General features: G+C 38.2%; 1 protein-coding gene across 5 annotated transcripts in view; it reads right to left on the minus strand.

Moving 5' to 3' along the window:
- Window positions 1–12,436, minus strand: part of LOC117405462 (roundabout homolog 1-like) — a 440,349-nt gene that overhangs the window by 174,525 nt on the left and 253,388 nt on the right. The gene's annotated exons all lie outside the window — the stretch shown is intronic.

The raw sequence follows: 12,436 nt of genomic DNA on the forward strand, positions 1-12,436 counted from the left end.
TGCTTCTGTTGTTCATGCTATGTGTATTAATTAATTAATTGATTAAATCAACATACTGGTGAGACAAATGCAAGTTGACAAGGTCAAGTGCTCCAATGTCAATAGGATTAACCTCACAGTGGTGTTCCATATTTTACTCATCTTAATCCTTCAGATGAAATGATATAGATATGAAGGAGCGAATAAAAGGTACAACCAAAACAGAAAATAAAAGATTCATTGGTTCAGCATTAGTTTCAGAAAAGACTGGTATTTAAGGATCCTCGTGCAATTAAGAAATAATATTGTCCGGGGGGGGGGGGAATCATAAATATTAAAATAGTACTAATATCAAGGCAGAGAATGTATCTTTGGGGAAGAAAAAATTAATTATTCTAAATGCATTATAGCTGCTACTTTAAATCACCACTGCCTTAGCGAACCCAAAATGTTAATGTGCCATTCTCCTAGTCCATTTCGATCTATCCCAGCTATTACAAAGTCAGTTTATTCTGCCAAATGCTGCTGTTCTAAAAGAATGTAAATCCACACATGAAGATGTGTTTAAATAAATAAATAAATAAATAAATAAATAAATAAATAAATAAATAAATAAATGCATGCATGCTTGTCCTCCTCAGTGTATCCAGGCTAAGACTGTAAAACTGTGTAAAGCCCCAATGAGTATCTGGCTACCATCCAGCCTCAGGTTCTGTTGGTGCTGATGTATTAAATATGGATTAAGGTGCTTTATCTGCAAAAGAGCAGCTCAGCACTGACTGTTTGAAGACATGAAAAGGCAAAACTATGTGTGAGGAGATGTAGGACTTGAGGGCAGATCTCAGTATTACTGTACAGCAATCCTCCACAGGACCAAATCATTTTCTTTGTTTCATTTTCAGTCAGACTCAAAATACAAGTGGAATGTTTTAGTTTATCATTTGTTGACTAAATCCCTCTTTCAACAGACCAACTACAGTGTGGACTGATTAAGTATTTCCATCAACATAAACTTTCTTCCATGGATTTATAAATTATATCCACCCCCAAAAATCTTGGTGAAGCCAAGCTGTAACATTTATTTAAAAAAAAAAAAAAAAAAAAAGATAAAAGATAGAGTAAAGAAACATAATCCTTTGGATAGAGCTTAAGTGAAAGAAAACTAATGTTAACCTTTAGGTGGAGTTCAGGGGGCGGGAGCTAGTGCTCTTCAAATTTGCGGCTCCTGTCAATCATCATATAATTCTTATTTAAAGCCTATTCATGCCTATCTGCCTTATCAAGTGTCTTGTTTTTCATTCACCACAACCCTGTTCTCCGTTGAGCTAAATCAAGCCAGCATGAACAACCTCTCAACCACTCAGACCAGGAAATCGCCATGTGGGAATCACCAAAAGCCTCAATAATGCGATCCACGTCATTACTATAACATCTCAAAAAAGCTCTGCAAATGTCTGTGATATTCTCTGAGCGCTGATGCAGTATCACCCAGCTTGTTTCCTTATGGCCGCCGTTATCTGATGTCAGGGGCAAGTATGACTATTCATGAGATACGCCCTTTTTTTCTGCTTGTCTCGGCTCCTGTCGCTCCCACTCGGCCATTGAATGGTTTTCTCAGCTTTTTCCGGAGAAAAAACGACTAGAAACCCATTTTTTGCATCTTTTTGATAATTGCAATGTCGGACCAGGTCCGAAATAGGACCGCAAAGGGTTAAATCCAGCAACCCCCTTTTGCTCAAAAATTCTCCCTTATCTTGGGAGAATTCACGCTGGCATTTTCTGTTTATCTGGACATTTTATGCTGTTTATCCACATCGCCGCTTGGAATTGGATCATTATTTATTTTACATCACATAATTGTCAGTCAGATATGGAGGTACGATGTTTTATGAATATCACAAAGCTTTCACAACCAAAGCAGTTTCCATTCTAGCATCAGATAATCTAGTAATCAACTGGGCTGCCAAGTCCTTGTGTCCAAAAACTGCTATAGCATCCACCGCTCACAGAGTGGCTCCTTCCACTCCACCTCATTTCAGGGACAGAATCTCGGCTCCATTTTCGGCTTCTCATACATCCCATGCATCAGCGCCACCTTTGTCTTATAGGAATACAGATGAATACAGCCACAACATCACGTTTGGGCTCCCGAGTGGCGCATCCAGTAAAGGCGCTCCTCGCAGGATGTGCCCTATAGCCTGGAGATCGCAGGTTCGAATCCAGGCTATGTCACAGCTGACCGTGACCGAGAGTTCCAAGGGGGTGGCGCACAATTGGCTGAGCGCTGCCCGGGTAGGGAGGGCTTAGGTCGGCAGGGGAATCCACGGCTCAAGACAACCTACCCACTGTGCACATCATCAATAAAGGTTGTTCATCTTCTCCTCTCATCACGAGCTTACTCCACAGCCTCATATGGATGTCAGTGTCCCACAATTTAATTATTCAGGCCACATTGCAGGCATCCACAATAATGCTGCTGATGCTTTCTCGCCTTCAGGTCTCCAGGTTCTGCCTTCTGATCTCAGAAGCAGCTTCAGTCCCATTGCAGGTCCTGCAATGCCAGCACCTAGTGTTCAATTACTCTATCCAAGCTCCTTCAAATCTGCCAGAAACATGGCCTCAACTCTCGCTCAATCCACAAGATCATCTTACACCACAGGCTGGAACTGCTATTCAGTTTTCTGTGCTCAAAATTGTATTCTTCCTATCCCCTTCAATCAAGACTGGATCCTTGCTTGCATAGTCCACGCAAGGAATTCTCTCCATCTGGCTCCAGGTACAATCAAATCATACATGTCCGGGATACAGTATCACTATCTCTTAATGGCAGTCTCTTCTCCTACATTGTTGTCTATTCCAGCAGTGCATCTGAAATAGTGGAATCATACAAAGTGTAGCACCAACTACCCTATCACGGCTACCTATATCTGCAGACATTTTTAATTCAAATCCTTCAAAAAGGCTACCTCACCCCTTTCAGTGATCTACTCATGGAGACAATGTGTCTAACCGCTTTCTTCGGATTTCTCAGATGCGCAGAATTCACCAGTTTTCCCTCCATCGACATCCGTTCCTGCGACCTCTCAATGGTTCCTGAATCCCACTTCCCACTATTTTGCACCTCCTGAACAGATCAACTTCGTCAAGGCCAGTTCATACAACTGTCAAAGATTAACTCTCCTCTTTGCCCTTACAGCTCCATGTCTAGGTACCTTGCTCGTAGAAAACCCCTCCTCCCGTCAGACCCTGTTTGTGAATTCTTCCCTTACAGTAGTATCAAGACATTGGTTCTCTTCCCATCTGGCCTCCCTGATCTCCAAGGTAGGCCTTCCGCCCCAGTTCTACACCTCTCACTCCCTCAGGATCAGGGCCGCAACATCGGCAGCAAAAGCCAGAGTCAACGAACACCTCATAGTCTGGGGTGCTGGTCTTCGCAGCCAACTTATACATTCGCTCATCCATTTATGATATTTCCACAGCTCAACAATGCATTGCTAGCTTGCCCGGAGTGCTAGCTCTTCGCCGGAGGTGAAGGTTTCCCCCCCACGAGGGAGTTTTTCCTTTCCACTGAGCGAGAGATATAGGTATAGCAATACATACACATACTCCATACATCTAACTAACTCCTTATATATTGTTGTCTCGTGTGTTTTTCCTATGCGTTGGCACGTGGTCTTTCTTCTTTGCCGGACGGTTCTGCAGAACTTCTATGGAGTCGGGGGTCCTTCTTTTGGGGGGCAAGCGATCTCACTGCCCCAACCTTAGGTCAGGCAACATCACCTCTGCCTTCAAAAAAAGGGGATTCTCATTATATATGTCAGTGGGGACCCCCAGCCACACCTATCCTTCCACAGCTTATGCGCTATTCCTTACCTCAAACAAAAGCTCAATTTTTCCTTCTATCCACTTCTATCCTACTATGTGCTTAGAGCCTAAAGTCCTAACTAACCTCCTTTCAGATCCCTGCAGGAGACTCTCTGCTTCTAATATATTCTGTCCTTTATTTCAGATTTGCATCTGCTACCTATTCCACCCTCAAGATATTCCGGTTTGCATCCTCTACCTACTCCTTCCTCAAGGGATGCTGTGCACAGTCTCGACAGCCAAGCTTCTCTTCATTGAGCAAGCAACCCTTTTACATGTTTTCTCTAGAGGCTTTCCTCTTACCAGCCCAATATACGATCTAACAAACTACTCTCATAGCCCAGGCTCCTGCCCTGTGAACTACTCCTGAAAGCTTCTGCAGAGGGGAGACTTAGATTCTTATTGCAGAGAATTTGAGAGAAAATATCAACCATGTGACAAACTTTTACAGCACACTAGTTATCATACCTCCAGTAAAGCGTTTCCAATTTAAATTGCCTCTCAGGCTGACAAAGGGCCTGGTAAAGTTCAAATTATTATTATTATTATTATTATTATTATTATTATTATTTATTTCTTAGCAGACCCCCTATCCAGGGCGACTTACAATTGTTACAAGATATCACATTATTTTTACATACAGTTACCCATTTATACAGTTGGGTTTTTACTGGAGCAATCTAGGTAAAGTACCTTGCTCAAGGGTACAGCAGCAGTGTCCCCATCTGGGATTGAATCCACGACCCTCTGGTCAAGAGTCCAGAGCCCTAACCACTACTCCACACTGCTGCCCCACAAAAGCTTCTCAGTTTGATTTCTTGCTTTTTAGATCAGTTTGTTGCCAGATAAGTCATGAACATGTCAATCCCTCAAACTGTCAACTGCCCTAAAAGAAAACTACAGGACAAACAAGTTTGTCCTGTGAGGTTGCAATGTGTTTAATTGTAATAACCAAAGTATACCAATTACATAATTAAATAATATAGATTACTAAAGGTCAGTTATCACTAAATCATTGACTACATGTTTTACACAAGTACTACAGTGTTGCCAAACCTACATTTATAGTCAGGCGATTAATCTGTGATTTTATGAGAATGTATTGTCCTGATATAGGAATGTTCCTGGGCAGCTGAAATCCACTTGAGGCAGTGAAGATACGTGATGTTAAAATGCAATTACATCAGTGGGATCTGACTGTGTGATCAAGATCCTGCATGTAATATTTCAGAAAAAAACACAGCAATCTTCAGTAAGCCTGTCAGTCAAAAGGTAATCGAATCCAGACAGTCTTAAATGAACCATTAATACAGCACAGAGACAGGGAAGCACGCCTAAAAAAAGGGAAGCATGCAAAAGTGAATGTAAATGACCCGTTCACAGCTTTCATGTTAAAAAAGTACCTTATCTGCCTAAAGATAAAGAGAATGCAGTACCATACACCCACGTATTGAATGACCCAAGACATGCAGTGTAACAATATATTACAGGTATCGCATTATTAAGTACCCAATATGAAATGCATGAATGGCTTTCAAAGTTGAACCTGATACTTCTGGTTTCTTACTGTGCAAAGGTATACATTTCAGTCTGAGGAATTTTAACATTTGTAGACATCGCTGTGACTCGTATCAGCTTCCCATAAGAAGCAGTATATTGTTTCTGCTTTATCATAAAGAATGTAACATTGCCACAGTTTAACGTTCGCTGTGGAATATAAACTCAATAATCTTAATTCACTTCTATCACTGTTGCAAAGTAAAAAAAAAAAAAGTTTTAAAAATATTTAATATTAACAAAAAACACAGTGTATTATTAAACAGAAAAAGAAAAGTCAAATAACCAGTTTATTTCTTTAAAATAATGTTCATGATAATATTGTATAGGGCTAGAATAAATAAGAGTTAAATTAATTTGCCATTCAACTTTAGTATTAACATTCATTCAGTGTATTTATATGAACATAAGAATTTACAATTTTCCAAAAAGTAATTCCAATATCAAAAGTGATATAAAAACAGTTTTCTGAAAACGTATTCTGATGTGTATTGCACATGTGCAAAAGACATCATACCCTGAAGACGTGATTATTAAAGCAACTACATCCATACTTCCAGCCAGAAAAAAAACCAAAAAAAAACACAACACACAGCGGCAATAATGATTAAACGTTTTGACGCATAGAGGCGAGACATAGTACCAGAACAATGGGTGTTGGGAGAACGTTTTGTCACGTTCCCATTTCAATGCATCTCCATAGATCAAAATGTAAGATTAACAAAATGAGATCTAAAAAGCAGCAATACATGAGGAGAAAGCAGAGCTTGATAACTATTTATCAGTTTTGCTTTTCAAGTTATGGAATGTCATCTTCTGTAAGGGTGGAAATAAAAAGCAGGCTGGTGATGCACATAACGGGAACTGCGTCATGATTTTGGTTTGTATAATATGTAGTCCAAGGGATGCTTTTCTATTTTGTGTTGTATTTATTTTTCCAAAAAAAAATAAATAAATAAATCAATTAAAGAATTATAAATGTATATCTCATTTCAGTCACTGATCAGTTTACATGGATCCATTTGTCTAGTTACAGATAAAGTTATATTATTCATTTAAATAAAGTAATAGTATTTGATTGAAAAAAATCTCCATTATTATAACTACAGTGGTTCACACAGAAATTGCCTATACTGTTGGAGCAGCAAATTCTAGCTAGGCAAAATGCATTGAAAATGTACAGTATGTAACTTGTAAGGTACAGCAGCTTATATGAAGAAAAGGATGAGCTGTAGCAAGGAGTAGACAGTTTGCACATGCTGGAGAATTAGAACAAGAGAGATATATAGGATAATAATCTGTTGAATACAGCATAAGAATTTGCAACTTTGCAAAATCTAAAATGCCTGATAATTCATGCCCAGACTGTTCCCATACTACTAACTATTGCATATGCTTGAATGCGCTATGTTTTCCAAAAAATGTAATCCATGCATACAGTTGAATTTATCAGAATTGGAATATCTATGCCAAGTCATGTAAACACAGAAAAGTGTAATTTTCAGAACACCAATTTTCTGATTCAGTTTTCCGAATACATTAGTTACATTAGAAAATCAAACAATCCTGTAGACATTTTAGTAGACATCCAAGAATATGGACAGCCACATTTAAACCTTAAATAAGCAATAATGCTTTCCTTTGTTCAGATTGTCCAAGACCCCATTCACACTTGTGATTCTCATATGTGAACGCTCCAAAAAAGAAACGGCAGCCCTGGGCTGGCCTAGATTTAGGCCACTGTTTCGATGTGGCTCAGGTCCTGCAATTGCAAGACCAGGGCCGATCTGTACATATATATGAACACAAAGTAGACTTAGGGCCACCTTTTCAGATCACGTTACCAATTTGGTTACGTAGCTCAGTAGACACTCCCATACTTCCACGCATGTGAAAGGTGAATGCTCTGCTAGCCAAGACGACAGTGGATCAATATTGAATGGTAATTATTTCTACATCATACAACTTTGATTATAAAAATATTAATTAAAAAAAAAATCTAGTGGATTAACGTTCAGGTTGTTTCTTTCATGCAATATGAGTTACAGTGCATTCATTAATTTGTCACAATTACCTTTACTTCCTGTTATTTAGTAACTAAATGATAAATATAAAAACTGCAGGATTGTAGATCTCAATAATGATCAATAATGCTGGCAACTTGGCATATTCAGCCACCATTGTTTATTTTGCATTCAACGATATACATAGCTTCAGAAGTGTGTGTCTTTACAGCTTTATTAGTTGCTTGCTTTTACACATACATAAAATACTGTTCTCATCCACAAATATTAAGATCGTTGATGCACCATAACTACATCAAAATAGTTAATATATCAGGGGTTTATATATCAGGTTTTTTTTTAATATGTACCATAAAACTGCTACAGCGCTGTATTGAATATATATATAAAGAAATACCTGCTACAAATTAAGGATTACTATATAACGTGGTAGCTCTTCCATTCTCAGTGCAGGCTATTGTTCCATTAAAACAAACAAAAAAAAAGCAATTTGCCACATTTTAGGCCTCCTTTTCAGTCACATATGTGAATGCGCAAAGGTGCCTTTAACCACCAATGTGAACGGGGTTGCATACCTAAATATGCGCCGCCCCTGAGGCATTAGTGTGAACGGGGTCTTAGAAACAGGAAAGGGAGTAGGCCTCAATGGGTTAAACTGCTGTCCAGTACTTTCCAATATATATTTATGTTCTCTTCATGTTTTCTTCTGGATAAATTAGGCATTAACTAGTTTGCTGCTATGTTTTCTATTTAAAAATGTGATAAACAATATACTGTGCATTGTGCCTGCCACCCGGCCCCCTTTACTTTCGTGGAAAGCAGGTAACATATGTATGTTTGTCCCTCGATTCAGGTCCACACAGAGATCAGGTGCAAAATGTTTGATACTTTTATTTGAAACACGTTGACGAACAACTGAACAGGAGTACACACACCGGAGTTAATACACTGCGCTCTATAATCTTAGCCTTCGGTTCGCAGCAACACACTACTTTCAACCACAGTTAGCTAGCTCTCGTGGCTACCCCCCTTTCTCCCACTCACTTCCCTTTTATATTACAGCCCCCACCCCCAAGTAAATACCCAGCTGTATTTAAGGGATTTGTAAGCCTGGTTTTGTAACTCCTATCGTTTAGACAAACAGAAAACACAAAACCACCAACACACCCAGTTTCTCTAATACACATAACATTACTATCCTATGAACACATTCTCCATACACTCTTCACACCACCCCGGGGTTTAAACCAATATTCATTTAAAAACAATTAATCACACGTGTCTCTGTATATACAATATTTGTTTTTCTATTTTGTTATACTTCTGTCTTATTCGGAATCCTCTGATCCAGGTAAGTCTTTTATTTTTATTACGGTCCAACAGACTATTTTGTCAGTCACAAAATCCATCACAGTCCATAGTAAGTTATAGGCCAGGAACATAACTATTGTTCCCAGCCATATGAAGAGACAGCATCACAGTGCCCTTGTGCAGAAGAAAAATCAAGATTCTGTTCAGTATTCTCCAGGGAGTGCATGTTAAACTAAATGTAGTATGTCAATGTGCCAAACTGTTAAAACATATTTTAATTAAAAGAAAATGATGTCTCTGAAGTCAGCAATGACAAGAGGGCAGTGTATGTTCCTTAAGGCAGAAAACTTTTTTAAAATTGGAGACTATTAGGCTTTGATAAGCAAATGAGCTGTCCAATTTGCAACTGAAAACCTGGGCAGACAATTCCACACAACTGTCTGTTCTTTATGCCATCTTGTTATGTTCTTGCCGATCTAAGGGCTCTTTATTTACATATTTCCAGGGAATTTTTCATTTAGCCACTTGAACAGAAGATTTTAATTTCAATCTTTGGCACATAAAAAATAAATCTGCCACAGCAGATGTCACTTTTGCATGATGTGTAGGAGTGTGATTACAAATTCCTACTTCATACAACTGCCCTTTTTTGTGGTCTCTAGATTTGAAAAATCTGTTCAAATGTGTGTGGAAACTGACAAAATGCAAGGATCTATTATTTAAAATTCCAGCAGATCTAAACATCATCACCCTTTAGCACTGTATTAATCCTACTGTTTTCTCCCCCCCATGGGTGGGTGATTCATAGACAAACCCTTATTAACATACAATACAGACACAGGGGAAAGAGCTGGTTTAGAAGTGTGAAAGGGTTGGTAGTTAGACCTGCTGCTGTTTAGATCATAAAGATAGCGGTGTGTTTTGGTGCTGTATTTGGCTTACCTTTGAAATAGTATTGTCAGGGTTATGGCCAATCAAATTAAGATGGTCATCAATGATTTCAGTAATGAAAAAGGTATGTATTCATTTCTAATCAGGGCTTCTGATTATTAGAAATCGGTGTGTAGCCAAAACACAGGAAAACACTGGGAATGGTCGCTCAATTCATGTTGACTAAACCCCTTTCATAAAAAAAAAAGAATACAAAATAAAAAGTACCTCTCCCAGTGCAGTTGGGCAATGTCCCTCCTTCCTGACTTGTATCTATCAGTGATTCATTCTGAATACTTTAAACCCACCCCAAGTACTGGGTGGCAGCAAATTCCTACATTTCTATTGGAGAATCCGCTTGCAAGATTTAAAACGAGATTACAATTAGAAGACTTGTTCACAGGATTTAAAGCTATGTTACAGTTAGATAGTGAGGATTTAAGAAGAATGTGCTTGTTAAATAAGGATTTCATTGTGGAAGACAACAAAGAAACTTAAGTGTGCAAGTACTGTCGAGGTACTATACATATTGTGACAGAAAAAAACGTCCAAGCATTTTGGAAAGTAACCGAAAACAATTTCATACAGTATATAAAATGCAAAAAAGCCAAAAACAGCAGCCTTATTTATAATCCACAAAGAAAAAAATCTAATTTAATATTTATGTCAGTCACATGTCTAGTGGGGATTTGTTATAATTAGCACTACAGTAAGAATACATATGTCAATATGTAATATGCAAGTGCTGCGTGCCAAAAGCAGTTCTTTATGCCAGATACTTTCAGGAAAGGAATACATTGTAACACACAACTGTGTATTTTAGTTCCGAATGTGTATGGACATGAATTTTAGAGCAACTCATTCTGCCCCAAAAAATATGGCAGTGGGGTGAATCCTGCTAAATAAATTGATTAAACATAAACTCCAACAAGCAATGGAACAGATGAATGCAAGCAGGATGACTTGGTGGGACACATGTTCTTCATTTCAACAATGGTAACTGTTAATACAAGTAAAACATTAAGTATGGTCCAGAGTCACCACTGGAAAGTGGAGGGCTGTGTACATGTATACACAGAAACTTACATAAATAAATATGAACCACAAATGCCTATCATACCACAGCATTTCAGTTTGTTTGGATGCATGACCTGTCAAGTAAAACATACAGTAATTTCAACCACTTACTAAGCATGTCCTTTCTTCAGCTACCCCCCTTAGAATTTATTAGTTCCTCTTCCTGTCATTGATCTCTTAAGTTTTTCAAAAGGAACATCCCCAAAAGCAACACATCTGCTAAACTGTTTGACCTCCAGAGCCCTTGTAAAACAATAAAACTACTCAAAAGTTATGTAGAATTGGTTAGATGTCATTTAACCTTTAAATATTCTTCCGCTAAATAGGCTATAATTAACCTATCCCCTGAAAGGAATGTCAACTATTTTGTATGCCAAAATCTCATTTTTAATGGTATTTATTAAACTGTAGCTGAGCTATGGAGCCCCTCATTGCTAAAAAATAATTAGAATAATTTGGGACATAGAAAACTACTGTAGCATGTTTATACCATATAAATGAGAAGGTTGCCTTCACACAAAACAGGTTTTATGTGTTAATGAAAACCTGTACCCGAATTATTAAATACGGAACAAGGGTCCTGTATTGGGCTGCTCCAGCTGCCGCAAAAAGTCTGCTTCCAATCTGCATGTAATCCATCAGCTCAAAATCTGACATGTTGGCTGTTGACAGACAACTTTGCAATCCTTTCATTACAAGCCACACTTAGGAGAATGATGGCAGCACTCGTGCATTCCAAGGTAACTGGATGCCTTGTCTCTAGTGACTCCAGGGTCACTTTAGCGGTGTAAGCACTGTTCTGTTTGCAAACACATGGCATGCAAGTTCAGTAACACCAAACTATGTCCTTAATTACATTTTGTAAGGCTTTTAGTCTAAATTAACAATGTACTAATTGGTGTTCCTATTATACAGACTTTTGTGGCTTATGACAAAACGGATCAAACCATTTGCTTTTAGCTTTCTGCCATTTACTGAAAATTTAGCTTTAAACCTGGTGCTGCTGGGTTGTAAGCATACTTTATTTATTTCAGTGAATGTCAGACATTTCCCATTTATTATAGATTTTATAGATGTTTGGAACAATTCAGACATTCCGAGACATTGTTTAATCTATGCAGCATCACAATCTACATTCCTTGGGCTTTGTTCTTGGAATGGTACTATGTACAGTAACACAATTAAAATGACTACATTAATAAAATAGGCACTAACTGTTTGGTTAACTGTAGTCATACATTTTCAAAACACAATGGCAACCATAAAGGACCAAATTTTATCTTTTTTGGAGTCAAGTAGATTAAACCCTTGGCTACAGCTGATTACACTAAGTGAAAAAAAACTCCTACAACACGGACTAGGATGTCCAAAAACAAAGTATGTGGATCCCTGCAGGTTGTCAAAATGAGTACAAGCTATAAATTGCCTTTCTTTTGCTTGCCAGCGTTTTTCCTGAGAGAAAGCCAAACTAAACTCACACCTACACTTGCCACTCATGTTCGACAAAAAATGTTTTGCTTTCGACGGTTGCTGTACTCAAATTCCTACTGTGAAGCAGCAGTTAGGAAATAAAGGTAGCAATTTATTGCTTTTAACAAAAAGTATGGGTTTGTGCCATTTAAAATAATTGCAAACCCTATTGTTTCTTCTAGCACCCAAGTTTAATCTGATCCTTATGGCCCAACAAACTATTA

This window comes from Acipenser ruthenus, chromosome 9 (genome assembly GCF_902713425.1).
Source record: "Acipenser ruthenus chromosome 9, fAciRut3.2 maternal haplotype, whole genome shotgun sequence".
Lineage (NCBI taxonomy): Eukaryota > Metazoa > Chordata > Actinopteri > Acipenseriformes > Acipenseridae > Acipenser > Acipenser ruthenus.